Here is a 15,358-nt window from a genome sequence, read left to right as displayed (position 1 = left end):
TTTTGGATCAAAGTTAATTTTTTTTTTATTGTTATTCTTAATTGTCTTTTTACTTCTGTATCAGCGCAGCCACTTCGTTTACAGCTCCTGGGATTTATTCCCCACTGCTTGGCTTTTCATTCTGCCGCTCAGCTCTCAGTCAGAAGTCCATTGCCCCGACTGGTAAAGTCTATTTTCTTCGTCTTCAATGCCATTTCTATGAATGAACAAGTGTGGGAATTCCCCTCATTGCATGCTTACTTACACACAGTTCCCCTGTGTGTAATGCTACGTTCACACCGGACGCAGCAGGCGCGACAGAAGCAGCGAGTTTACATGCAAAGTCAATGGTTGACGCGCGTCAAGGCGCAGCAAAAGGTCCCGCAGTGCGTTTTGAGCAGCAGGCGCAGCGCGTCTGAGCAGCTGAAGCAGCGCACTGGGCACGTTTAAGCATCTGACGCGCGTGAAGCGCCGCAAACGGGCTACTGCTCGAGATGGAAAAATTTTACTTTTGCTGCTCGACACGCCGCATCAACCAATCAGAGACGCTGATCGGGAGCTGGCCGTGAGACGGACACATCGCTGATGATAGAGAGCGCTGTGATCACTCCACTGAAACAGTTTATTGATGCATAAACTAACTGAAAATGCAGAAATCTGCCAGCAGAATATGTTCGCTTTTATTATCCTGTTGCCTGCAGTTTAGATTATTTAGATAAAAAACACCTACCAGCTGCTGCGGTGAATCGCGAGGAGGCGACCCGGCCGGAGGCTGCTGATGAATCGGATTCCTACTGACAGCGCACCGCTGATATGTGGGGCTCTGAGCGGCTCCGACAGAAATGGTAATCTGGATGAACTGCCTGCACTGATTAAGTTTTCATATTAAAACTACCTTATTCCCACTGATCACAGCAAATATAGCTGCAAGGCAAAGAAAGGATAGAGTAGCTCCGCCCAACACGCGTCAGACACACTTTTGCACCGCGCAGCCAGAGCAGCAAAGCTGCTTCAGCCGCGCGTCAGAACTAACTGGTACAAGCAGCAAAAAGGAAGCAGCAGACGCGATTTTGCTGCTCTTGCTGCGTCCGGTCTGAACGTAGCATAAGGGAGTAAGTTTAAAAAGATCATTTACAATCATTTAAAGAAGGTAAGAACTCAACTCTATTCAGTCTGTTTGCTCTTTGCATCACTTTGCTTCTGAAACCACCTTTACATCAGGATAAGATGTAGAGTATTTGAGTGAAGGCACAATCTCCTAAACCTTTTATTAGGACTTTGGAAAACCTTTGCCTACTCCAATCAGGCCACAGCTGTCATTAATCTGATCTTATGAAAATGGTGACGATTTTGATGATGATGATGATGATTGATGGAGAAAAAACTAATAGAAACCAATGTTTTTCTTCTCTTAGACTGTTTGTCTACTTTTGACAAATACAGACCTAACAAAGGATGAATCACCATTATCTTCCTATTGTAAAAAGTGACACAGACCCTCCTTTACAGGCTAAAGTACTTGTTGGGAATAAATCAAACAAGCTTTGTATAAAAAGCTCCTTAACTATCAGTTAGCTAAGAACAGGACAGGCCTGTTTCAATCAACAAAACCATTAAAGCACTCCACAAAAGCCAAACATGACATTGCAACGGTATCATGTAGATGTAGTTTTCTTTAGATTTTTTATTTTTATTTTAGATATAACTGGTCAAACTGTGTTTTCTGAAGTCACAGTTTGTTTCGCCTCTCAGTAGGTTTTCTGCTGACATCTTCATACGTATCCCTCCAACAGCTTTGGGGAAATCCCTCACAAATAAAATACATTTTTCCGGCGACAGAGAAAGAGCCAGGTTTTGTTCATTTTGTCTACCAAGATAGCATCCATCGATCGGTGAGCCTTGTGCAGTCGTGCAGCGATGGTTTCTCAAAGGGACGAGTCAGAGCCAGCTTTGCCTGGGCAGATCTGCAGGTGGCGGGTCTGAGTCTGACACAAACACCCCGCAGCACTTTCATTTGACAGCGCCCTCTCACTGCTCTTCTCCCTGCAATGCTCCTTCTGTTCATATTCTGATGTTTTTTCCAAAGAATTTCTGAGCTGGAAGGATATAATTTACATATTATAGGAAGGGTTTTACTCCTTTTACGTTTACGTTTAGTGACAAGAAGAGTAAAATATCTACTGCTTTGTGAGAAAATATAATAGAAACATTCTTTTGTGCGGTTCCTACGATGTTCCTTTGGTCTCTTCTTTATGCGTTCCTCTCATCGCTGGGTGTGTGGTAGACTGACCTTTGTCTGATGGATTGTTTTCTCTCAAATGAAGACATAAAGGAGGCGGAGTGTGTGTGTGTGTGGGTGGAAAAGAAGAAGAGGGGGTCTTGGAGTAAGCCGAGATGAGGTGCAACTCTGCCATGTAATTATGCGCTCCTTCTTCACCTCCCTCCACTCAGCTCCTCTCCAATAACCCCCACCACACAGACACACACACATTTTTTCTTTTTACTAAACTCTCATCCTGCAGCAGCTCCCAGCAGAGCCGCAGGTGGTGGCAATCTCTGTCCGTCCCACTGCTCTGACTGTTTACACAGCACGCAGCTGAAGGCTGGAGGGCTGCTGCCCAATATCACAGGCTTTACCTCTCAGACTGCACCGCCACCCTGCATGCACATCTCTGAAAAAACAGCTAGAAAAGCACACGTGAAAACACACTTTGCTGCTGTGCACTAAATTGTGTTTTGCCACTTGCAGCTGGAATAGATGTAAAATCATAGGAAAACTGTACAACCGGTGTTAGTTCTGATGTTTGATTTTCTTTTATTTATATGTGCACTTCGCCCACAGAGGTGTGTCCAATTTTGCAGAAGTGTTGCTATTTCTATTTCTTAGATCCAATTTCAGTGTTTAATTTACTTAAACGGGCGACAGACACTGAAAAGTATTAGTTCTGTCTGGTGAGATATCACAGCGTCTTGTGTCATCTCACCCTGTTGAGAAGTGTGGCTGCAGATGCTCGAGGCCAGTTTCAAAAAACAAAATGTGTGTAATAATAGTCAGGCTGGCAAAAAAGCTCATGGTTATAAGGTTTGAACATGAAAAAAAGAACAGAAAACCTCAGTGAGCAGGAGCTACTTTATAAAGAACTGTCCAAACTCTCATCATCTCTAATTACAGTAGCCACAGCTTCACGTTAAAAATGAAAATTATCCTACCGACAGATTTTTAATTTAAAGTTAGTCAACTGCAGCATTAGTTCCCCAAAGTTCAATGTATTTTATTGTATTCTATTTTAGAAAAATCTATAAAAAAATATAGTTTTTAATAGGGCTGGGATAAGTTATCAGATTAACTGTGATTAATCGGTTATTGAAATAATTGTTAACTAATTTAATAATGGAGTCGTTAGACTACTGCTATACTGACTCTAAAACGGTCATTATCTGAATAATAACCATCCCAACAGAAGTTATAAAGACAAAACTCTAAAAAAACATATTAACATTTTCCCTATAAGAAAAAAAAATATTTTTTACATGTCCATAAACATGCAACTGTTTGTGCTTTTTCAGTATTTTTTTCATTTATAATTTCTTTAAAATGCAAATTTTTTTTCTACAAACATATGTTTAACTAGAAATGTTAATATACTGAAACTATCTCTTTTTAGAATAATTGATTGAAAAATAATATTTAATAGATTGATTACTAAAATACTTGATAGCTGCATCCCTAATTTTTAATGTTTTCTGTTTTGTATTTCTTTTTTTTTTTTTTTTGTATGAATTATGATCATACTGAGTAGATTTGTTTTTAGTGGGCAGTTATGTGTTTATTATCTATGTGCACCTACAGAAAAAGGTTTGCTGTTCAGTCCTCCTTTCAAAAAGGCTGAATCTCCATCAAGTTAAATGAAACTCGTCTTCCCAACATTTTGATTTTATCCGACCTCCTTTGTCTTAATTCATCCCTGATTTTTCCTCTTTTCGTTTTGGAAGACAACTAAATGCAGTGCATTTTAATTAGACTTACTGAATTAAAAGCCAGATAGTTGCACTCACTTTATCTCTTTTCAGATTCTTAAGTGTAAAAATAATTATGAAATTAATGTGTTCTTTCTTTCACAATTATTTTATTCTTTGTTTTGGTCCATCACATTAAATCCTAATAGAATATATTGATTTTATAAAGTGTAAAAATCTCTTTTAAAATCTTTCTTCAACTTTTCACTACTCATTGAAATAATAATGCTAATAAATATTTTGTTTTAAATGACTTAAGATAAAAGCCGCCTCTAATGTTGCAGCAGATCCTCTGCTGTTTTCTGTAAGATTAATTTTAAAACATATTGAACTGAATGAGACTTTTCAAGAATTATCAGAATAACAGAAGCTGCTTTCCATGCTGGTTAAAAGCACACCCCCCCCATTAAAATTTCTGTATTTTATCATATTCTGATTTTGATTTGATTACTGTTTAAAATCCTGTCTATGCTGCGTTAAACCTCTTTACTTTGAATAAATAATTTTTGTTAACACTAAGTTAATTTAAAGTATTAAAAGTAAATTAAGCACAATAAAAACATTGTTATTAACAATCTTTAGGTTTTACTGTATAACGTTAGCTGCTCTTCTATGGACGGCTGGGTTCGTTCCATATGATGGTGGCCTTTTGCTTTGGTAATAGAGGTGATCTTCTCACCATGAAAGAGCTGCAATCCATCTACTGCTTGCAGGAGGTGGCAATTTATCGTGCGCACAGGGCGTTAACATGTCGCAGCTAAGAACAGATGCAGTGCTTTCACAGATAACACCCAGGAATAAGATAGAGCATTCAGATTAGCTGTGGTGTCAAATAAATTGCATGCTACTGGAGTATACAAGGAGTTTTGAAACGCTGTTCTGGATATCAGATCTAGTGTGGGTTCCTGCATGACAGAGGGTAAATGAAGCATGGATTTTCATGGCTTACCTTCACACAGGACTCTCAGAGTGCCTTGGATTAGACAGTATTTCACTTAAAAAACCAAGACACAGAAGATCATAAAGCCACTTTCTGACTGCATACAATCAAAGGCACTGCTGTCAGACTTATGCTAATATTGCTCTCAGTAGTTTCAGTGAAAACTCACCTGTGCAGAGAAAATCACCCACATTCTCTCCATAAGAAAAAGACACTCTCTTTGTTGGATGTTTTAACTTTGTGACCTTTCATTGTGAGTTTGACAGAAGGAGAGAGCGTGCATATGCCTTCATACGCCTCTCTGGGAACTCAATTTCGTTCTAATATCCCGGTATTATTGTCTCATTTTCTTAACCACGACAGTGTACACGGGTAAATTCGTTTCTTTTTTTGTTTTGTTTTTTGCCTCAGAATAAAGGTGTTTCAGCTTCAATTACTCAGGTAGTAATTACAAACACATACTTATAGCTGCATGTTAAAATATGTTTTACGCGAGAAGAAATGTGACTTAAGATAACTGCTGTTTCTTTTTTTTTTGTAGTGATACAGGCTTCTTTCTTTAGCTGCAGGTTTGGGTAAGAAAAGGATTTTTTTCAAAGAGTGACTGAAATCCTTCGAAGCCTTCCACCTGCTGCTTCATTATCATTCACAGTCAGTGAGCGAGGCAGAACGACTCAAAAAAAGCAAATGAGATTCTTGCTCAGTTTAGGTGTTAGTTTAATGGTGCTATTTGCAATACACCAACGACTAACTTAAATTAGAATACCATCAAAATGGAAAGAATTTCAATACATTACATTCTAAACCAATATGTTGCATAGATTTGTTATAAACAGTGGGATACATTTTAAGTTAGCTGTTGATCATGGATTACAGCTCATTAAAAAAGTTTTTCAGAAAATCTATAATGAAATAAAATGCTTTTTTATATATATATATAAACATATATATTTGCTGAACCTTCTGAGTTTTTAACTGCTGGTATTTTTTCCAACAAACCCACGAGTCTTGCCGCCTGTCATCCTCACAGCCATTACAGTCCTCTGTGTAGCGGCGCGGTAATGACTGAGTTTTCTTTATCGGAATGTTTATGAATATTTGAAGGCATTTCAGATCATCGTTAAAAAAAAAAAGTCTGTGTGGGAGGCTGTTATCCTCCTATACTGCAGTGTGCAGCTCTTCTTGAAAGTCTCCAGCAGGAGGAATGTGAAAGAGCAACACTGTAAATCCTGTTCTCTGGAGAAATTGCAATATCATCCAAAGACCTATCAGCTTCATCCATGGCAACGGTCCAATTTGCAACACCCTTCTTTCTTTTCCTGTGTTTCTTACTTTTCCTTCTACAACCAATGTGATATGAATGAGCTTTTCAAGATATTTAGAAAAAGATGGCCACTGTGGGAGGAGGTGAAACCAGATTCATTACTCCAATGACTCATCTCAACAGATGGCTTCCTTTGCACAAGTATGCATGTGCATTTGTGTGCATATTAAACAGTACACTTACAAGGTCTGCTAAGGCAGAGACACATACACACACAAGGAAAGATGACCTAAGACTGTGAAAGGCACCCACATGAAGAAGGCTGCTGCCAGGTCAGGATAAAACGCTCTTCTACTGGCTCTCTGCAAACCAGTTGCCTTGGATTCGATCCAGTTCTAACCGCCTCCAGAGAAAACAGAGCTGACCTTTTTCCAGCACTCCGAGATGCAGGATATAGACTCAGAGAGGGCTGTGATCCTTGTCTTGGCATCACTCCCGCTGATTTTTATTGCTTTACTTGTTTTGCTGGGATTCAATCACTCTAGCACACACAATGCAATATGGATTTTTTTTTCCCCTCCCATATTTCTCTGATCGGGAATGGACGTTAACAGCTCATCAAAAAAGTCCCACTGAAGGGAAGCCGTAGGCCCATAACGCTGCATTATTGGACTGTTATGGGATTACGTTTTCTCTTATTGCCATTTGAACGAGGAGGAAAACATCCAAAAAGCTTCCTCCTGCTCCGTCATCACCCTGCACTAACTCACCTGTGTCACTTCTCCCTAGACGGCTCTCTCTGGCTGCCTTTCTCAGCCTCTGAACTCCTACTCTGGTGCACACGACCCTGATGCTGCTGATGTTGGAATTGAAGCTTATTTCATAGCTGCAGTCACTGAGAGCGGCTGTGAGCGAACACATCTACTAAATCACTGTAATGAAAATGTAACACTGGAGACACAAAGATGGTTCCTGGGGTTCCTGCTGCCCACACTGCTGTCTTCTGAAAAGATAAAGTGATTCATTTTGTTCAAAACCACCAGCATCAGAAGCTGTCCATTTGCTCGGAGACAGGTTGCCAATAGTAATATTATACCCTTATCTGTCTCACATTTCATCAGACAAAAGGAAAAGAAGGAAGCTAAAAGTAAGCAGCATGTCTTTAGATCATGATCCTGCTGTAACACTGTTTTGACTTTTCCATATCAAAAGTATTACTTTACACTGAACAAGTAGCATCGTCCCTGCAAGCATTTTCAAAATATTTATAGCTGTAAGAAAGCATTTTCGTCCAATGGATTTAGGTTTTAGAAATGTATGTCTTTACAAGGTTTGAATACATTTATTAATGTAAAAAAGCAAAACAAACAGCCCTGGTTTGTGTGGGAAGCAGTTATCCTTCTATACTGCAGTATGCAGCTCTAGAGTTGTTGCCTAGACTTCTGTTAACTAGGTTTACCCTGTTGGCAGCCGGTTTCCAATAGATGGTGATGGTGTTTTTACATGTCCTTTTCTCTGATCTTTTCTTTTATTCAAACAGACTAAAGGGGTTGGGAGTTTGAAATAAAGCCACAGTGTCTCAGTACGATTTCAGTTACTGCAAAATCCCAATGTGCTTCAGATCATCGCCCTGTTGTATAATAAGTTAAGTTAAGTTAAAGGTCACAAACCGATGGCTGGACACTTCCTTCAGGACTTTGTGCTTTTCCATCAAAAATCATACTTTGTCCAGGTCCCTCAGCCATAAAACAGCCCCAGACCAAAATGTTACCCCCATCATGCTCTAACCCAGGTTTGATATTTACCCTTCTAAAATGGTTTGTTCATTTTTCAATCGGTAAAAAACAGCTTTATCCACAAAACCACCTGGAGGTTATCAAGATTTATTTTTTTTTTTGGCATAGGACCTATTTCATAAACCAGGGTTATTGGTAATCCAGAGTAAGTTGTGGGGTAAATTCCTGCATATTCTGGCTTTTCCATGCGTGGAAGTAAAATCATGACATGATAAATTAGTGAAATGGACCAACTCACTAGCAGCATGGTTTGGAGTAAATCTGAGTATTTCCTACTTTTCAGCTCACATTTGTACAAGTGGTTGGAAAAAATGTGTTATTTCCGAGAGGAACTTGTTGAGGTTTGAGCAAAAATACCAATTATATGATGAGAGCTTGATAAGATGTTTCATCATCACCAAAACGATGTTCTCCTAAACCTAAGACATCTGATTTTAATATTTTCAGAAAGCACTAAATAAGAATCATGTTGGAGCGTTTTTATGTTACTATTCCATGTTCAGTATTAAATGCTGGAGGCATGAAGAGGGTCTGCTTCACAGTATATTTTGGAAATCGCATCTTTAATTGCTGCCTGTTATGTAGATGCATCACATGCATACAAAAAATTATGGTGTACGAAACGTAAAAATGTATCAAACAGATTTTTAAAGTCATATTTCTGTTATTTACCACATTTTCTTTACATGTAGAGCTAATTTCTCTCATTAAATCAGAAATAAATCAATTTAAATCTATATTTGGAAAATATAACATCTGTATTTGTTTGTTAAATCTATTTTCACTGGCTATGTATATGTGAATGAAACATTTATTTCTATATCTTAAATTTATTTCTAAAGCTATAAATTATAAAGAAACCTTACATCCATCCATCCATCCATTTTCTGTAACCCCCAAGTGGAGTCGCGAGAGGTGCTGGTGCCTAGCTCCAGCTGTCTACAGGCGAGAGGCGGGGTTTACCCTGAACAGGTCGCCAGTCCATCGCAGACCTTACATCCAATATATCCTAAATCTAAATATATATCCTATGTGTTAAATATAAACCCTAAATTATTCCCTATGCACTACTGGGTGAGATTTTAGAGGCTTTTTCCTTCCATTGCCATGGTGAATTCTTATCTACTTTCAACTGATAAGGGCTTCTAATATAATCGTTCTAAACTCAGACATGATTAGATGCTGAGTTTAATTACTGGACAGATATCACCTGTTCTGAAACAGAAAAGTCTTAGTAGGAAAGAGAAGGGTAATTACTCACAGTATCTGCTGACCACTCAGAGTAGGTCTGCAGTTCTTTAATGGGGCCTAAACAGCTGCTTGCATGCAATTGCGGATGGATAAAATTTATGTTGTATTTATCACATATTTATATGCAAGTACGCAGGTCGTCAGGCCAAATTAAGTGCCCTACCCATGGTATGGACACATGGACATGAGACAGGAGGAAAGTGGAAGCCACAGTTGTCCCTGAGAATAATCTTTATTTAAAAAAAATGTATTCTGGACTTAATCAGTTGTCTGATATCAATATTTATTTATTTATGTTTGTCTGAAACACTGAAATGAAAAAAAATACGAAAAGGAAAACAGCAATTATTTTTTCTGCATTTCAGAAACATGTGCTTCAAAAGTAATGGCGTCTCTCCTGAATAATATTGGCTTTGCCTTACTGATGAACAACCATTCAGCTCCATGACTACCTCTGCTGTGACTTTGGAGGCGTAACATCAAAAGCTCATTTTTGTTCTTTTATTAAAAACAGAAACTGATTCCTGAGAGTAAAACACTCCAAATATAAAAAAAAATAGAAATAAAAAGATATGTGAAATAGCAGAGTAGGCACTCTCTTAAATGCTTAAATGTCACAGGCCGGTATCATTTGCATAAAGCTCCTCTGTATACTTAGCTGTAATGGATGGTGCCTTCCGGGTTTCATTTGCAATTAAGGCTAATTAGCAAATGTCGAGTTACCCTTAATCTTTGCTGGGTGTGGAGTATAAACCTTTGCTTGGACTTTTACTGTATGCACTGCAAATGCAAACTTGTGGAATTAGCAGTAATTAGTTTACCTTTGGTTTTTAATTGTTTGGTGAGGCTGAGTCAGTCATGTCATTCTGTGCAGCTATGACTCGTGCTAATGTGGCACACACACATTGTATGTGCCTTTAGCAAAGTCTATTACAATATATTTTAAAGCTATTAAATGTCATTGCAGAGGAATGCTTTTCACCCGCCAGAAAAGAAACATTATGATAAGAGTAAATTGTTCACGTCTAAAGTTATACTTATTTTTTTACGTTGAATAGTGAGGAAAGTCGGCCATGGAACTAGTGTTCGGTCTGAATGTTCTGTTATTGCCCTGTATTTTGGTCTGACAAATTTTAGCAGCTTCATCATCCGGTAGTATGACATATATTGAACCATTTATTTATTTTTAGAAAATGTTTTCATATTCTGTGTATTCAGAGTCCTATACTGGGTCACGTACAGAGGTGGAAAGTAACGAAATACATTTACTCAAGTAACTGTATTGAGTAGGTTTTTTTGTGTATTTTGTATTTTTCAAGTAGTTTTTAAAATTGGTAATTTAAATTTTACTTTATTACGATTTGAGTGAAGTATTGTATTTCGTTACATTACAAATCCCATCCGTTACTGAGTAAAAAAAAAACAAAAGGAAAACCGAAAGGAAGAGAAAAAATCGGGCCCGGAAGCACTACAGTGAGTGACGTGATCAGCATGCAGATCTAGGCTACCAGGCGCCAAGTCTTTCTGTAGGAGATTGGGAACGAGATGGAGGTGGATCAGGAGAGCGACGACGGTTCAGAGAACATTTCACTAGAAATGCTCGCTGAAACATCGAATTCTGCTGCCCAAAACGACGAAAATCCTCGGCCACATTTGAAAGACTGCTTTTTATTTAAATTCAAGAGGACCAACAGTATCATCATGCAATGCCAGATGTGTCTGCCAAAGGTGACTGAACTGGCAGCATTCAATAACTCCACATCTAATCTGCGGAAGCATGTTTTGGTAAGTATTTAGTGCATTGGTACTTCAAACAAAGTTTTCATGACTAATAGCCAGTTAGCAAAACAACCTGTTTCATGGCATTGCTAATTTTGTCTAGCACAGGGGTGGGCAACCCGCGGCTCTGGAGCCGCATGCGGCTCTTTCATCCCTATATGGGGCTCTGAGTGGCTTGGGAAAATAAATTGCTAAAAAAAAATTGTATTTCATTTAAGTCAGTGTCTCTTGGCGAGGTTGGCAACAGTTTTTTTGCTTTTTAATTTAACTAAGTAACTTTTACTTAAAAAACATTTTAAATTAGCTATTTATTACTTTTACTTGAGTAATTTTTCTGATGGGTAATTCTACTTGTATTTGAGTAATATTTCATCCAAGTATTGGTACTTTTACTTGAGTATGATATTTTAGTACTTTTTCCACCTCTGGTCAGGTATAAAACGTACATTTACGAGTAGATGACCCATATTATAAATAGTATAAATGAACAAAATGCAGGTATCACAGAATTAAGGCATGAATGAAACGTATTTATATTTTCTTATGTAATAACTCTACATCTTATAAATGAATTAATTCAAGAATTTCCAGATAACAGTAGGCCTATTTTTTTAAGCAAAGAGGCAAACCGTCTTATTTCGGACCATGAGGCAATTTTCTTTACTGCCTCTGTTATTATAAAAGGCTGTGGATACACTTTTTGATCACGGGTGGGGTAGCACTTTATTATTTACAGGTTCATGTGGTGCAGGCAGGGTTTTAAATGGGGATGATTGCGGGTAATGGGTCGGCTCGGTTCCGAACTCTCCGGGTGCAGACGGATACAATTTTGAAACATCAGACCCACGCTGGACGCAGTACTCTGGAATGGTATATATGCAAGGCATTGTCTCCAATGCAAAAAAGTACTCAAGTGTTGCAGGTTTTACCAAATAATAGTATTAAGAGTAGTACTCTTAATATTTAACTATGCCATGCAGACACTCTGTCTGCACCGAAGAAGATTTTCTTACATTAGCATCCATAATAATTCCAAGAGAAAGTTCATTCAAATATTTATTTTTGAACAATATATTGGAGCAAATTTTTGTTGCAAATATCGAACATTTTAATCTCCCCAAGGCCAAGCAATCATTAAACGTTGAAAAAATGAATAAATGCAAACAACACTGTGACATCATAGCAAAGGTAATACAACAAGGTCACAAATGGTACCTTTTTTCTTTATGTTTGGAAAGGAATGCTTTAATATAGGAATGCCTTATATAACAGATATACAGCAGATTTGGTCTGCAAGATATTTCAAACTAGATTTCTTGATCTACTTAATCCTTCCCTTCCTCCTTTGGTAAAGTTAAGAGCAGTCGCCATGGCGAGGCATTCAGAGGATCACAGTGTCGCTGTGGACTCGTCAGTTGCACATCTGTAATGTGATTCTACCACTCTGGCACATCCCTCAGTTGCCTTATTGGATTAGGATCTGGTGACTCTTGAGGCCTTTGGAATATAATAACCTTGTTGTCTTGTTAAAGGTGTCAGCTTTGTGACATAGTGCATTCCTGGTAGTAGCCATCAGAAGATGGGTTCTCTGATGTCAAAAGGCCATGGACCTAATCAGCCTCATCTAAGTTGTATAAACTCTAAATGAAACTCAAGGTGTCAAACAATGGCTGAAATCATAGATGCAGCATCAAGCAGCAGTGTTTTTTTTTTTATTTGTCATTTTTGATGAGCCTTTGCAGTTTGTAGCTTTACTTTCCTGTTGTTATCCGGCAGCAGTGACATCTGTGAGATTTTTCCACTTAAAGCACGTGGTTTTATCTTGTCTATTTTAAGATTCTGCAAACTTCAAGATGATATTCTGAATACTTTGGTTTGCTTTTTGAACTGCTGTTGCTTTTTTTTTTTTATCTGTTCAAACCAGTCTTGCGTTTCCATCTGCTCCCTACTGGATCTTTTTTCTTTTTTTAGATCAATTTCTACAAACCAGAGAGATGACTGTTTGAAATCCCACTAGATCAGCAGCTTCTGAAATACTTAGAACAACCTGTCTGGCACCAACATCCATGTCATGTTCAAAGTCTCTCAGTCCCCTTTTTTCTCTATCCTGATGCACAGTTTGAACTTCATCAAGGGAACTTCACTGTGTCTGTACTGAGTTGCTGCCATTTGATTGAGTGCATATTCTGTAACAAGTTTGACAAAAAGCCATACGTATATTTATGAACTTAAGAATCTATATAAACCAATAGCATCTGTTGTACTATCACCCATCCTACATAATCATTCTTTTTTTTTTATGAGCTCTAGTGCTTTTTTAAATGTATATATATATTTTTTTTTTCAAGTTCACCAGTTATAAATTAGCACTGGGTGGTGAAAGATGTGGGGAGAAAACCTGAGTTTGGTTTAGGTCACCTTTTTTAAAGTTAAGGAAATGAATAATAGAATTGTGATAATTGAGGGAAACCATCACCCTAATGTATCAGAGATATTTCCACTTGACACGTACACAAGAAAGCCACCATAAATGTAGGATGGATATGGTATAATGTATTCAAATGAAGCTTCTCGTGTTACATCAAAGTGCCACAATCCTAAAAATGATGGAAGCACTCAACAGGAGGCATTTATTTCATGCTGGCAGACAGCACAATTACCACACCGCACGGTGGGGAATGAGGATTGCAACCTGGCTCAAATAACACTCCAAACTTCCTGTTTCCTTATTGACTTCCTGTTAAATATTTCCCGGGAGGTTATTTTTGTTGTTTCTTGTGCTTTTTCAGCTTTAGGATGTTGTCCATGTTACTGAGGTTGAAGAGAGATGGGGTTGCTAAAGGTCAGTGGTAGAAAAAAGGCTACTGTGTGAATGCATTGAAAGGAGATTGGGGAATTAAAGTCAGATGAAGACAGTCCTGATCAATACCTTTTGGCAACAGCAGGAAAGGACTACTTTTTTATATATATCCTGAGACACAGCAGGAAAGAAAGGAGTCAATTTGGTTTCCTCTTTGTGATTGTGATATTTTTAATACAGTAAATAGCATCTGAAGATGTATTTTGGTTTCCTTCAGTTGCAGATTTGCAGAGCTTTCTCAATATTAACATAAAAATCTGAAATGACACATGGCTTAATAATGTGCAGCATAATAAATTATGGTTTTACTTGGTAAAGGAATCTTTATGTCTTTGGATCAAACTCTCCTAGGACCCAAGAAGATATAAAAGTTCTTGCTCACGTTCTGTTGAAGCATTGTGAAGATTAATGACAGGTATTAAGCCCATGGCCAAGTCTTATTTCAGCTTTTTAAGTTCATTTGAATGTAAAAATTGGCCACAGGGAATAACATTATCACATCAGGTTGTAATCTAACCAGCTGACTGCCGGAGTCTGACAGTCATTATTGTAACTTCACAGCCATTTTTCTCCATACATAAGACACTATTACTCCTTTAGAAAGTCTCCCTTTTCTGTGTGATGTTAAAATAGCCCTTTTATTTTATTTTTTATTTTTTGGATTGGCTAAGCATGTCATTTTTTCATTAACCTGCACAGACTCTGCCTGACTGAACCAAGCACAGACAGAGCCAAGAAGTGAAGCCTGTAATTAGGTTTTAAGTGAGTGCCATTAATAATGCTGCACTGACATGATGCAGACCTGATCTAGACTTCAATGTACAGCAGGTTTGTGGGCTGTCTTGGGGTGGAATGCTCATGAAGGCGTTTTAAGTGTCTCTTCCTTCTTTCCCCTGAGTGCAATAAGCTGTTTATTTCTTGCATTCAGGTGTTGCTCATTCAGTCATGGGACTGACAGCTCATCCTCCTGGCAGCTGATGTCATCTGTATCTTGTGGTTTTCTTGCTGTCGCAGTGGACTCCACTATTGCTTGGCTGGAGTTCGAAAATGATTTATGATTTAAATTGTGTGTCAAGATGGTTTCTAATGCATTGGAAAATTAAGCTTTACAGGTTCTTCATGGAGCACTGGGACACAATACTTGAAGCACAGGTTTTTTTTAACATTAAACTTATAAAATCAGATATGGGCTGTTCATGCAAGAGCAAGACCAAACTCACCAAAAACAAGGCTGAATCCTTAGAATGACAATTATATTTTAAGACAAAACTGTTGAATTACAACTTTCAGCACAAAATTTATTAAAAAACATTATTTGTTTAACTAAAAATACTTCTTGGTATTAAATAATTATAATAAACCAACTGTATGATCTGGTGAACTGTAAAACGCCTTGAGATGACATGTGTTGTGAATTGGCGCTATATAGATAAACTGAATTGAAATTGAATTGAGGGTGGGGGTGTCGGAAC

The sequence above is a fragment of the Cyprinodon variegatus genome, unplaced genomic scaffold, assembly GCF_000732505.1.
Source record: "Cyprinodon variegatus isolate N-32 unplaced genomic scaffold, C_variegatus-1.0 Scaffold879, whole genome shotgun sequence".
Classification (NCBI taxonomy): domain Eukaryota; kingdom Metazoa; phylum Chordata; class Actinopteri; order Cyprinodontiformes; family Cyprinodontidae; genus Cyprinodon; species Cyprinodon variegatus.
Note: the sequence above shows the minus strand (reverse complement) of the source record.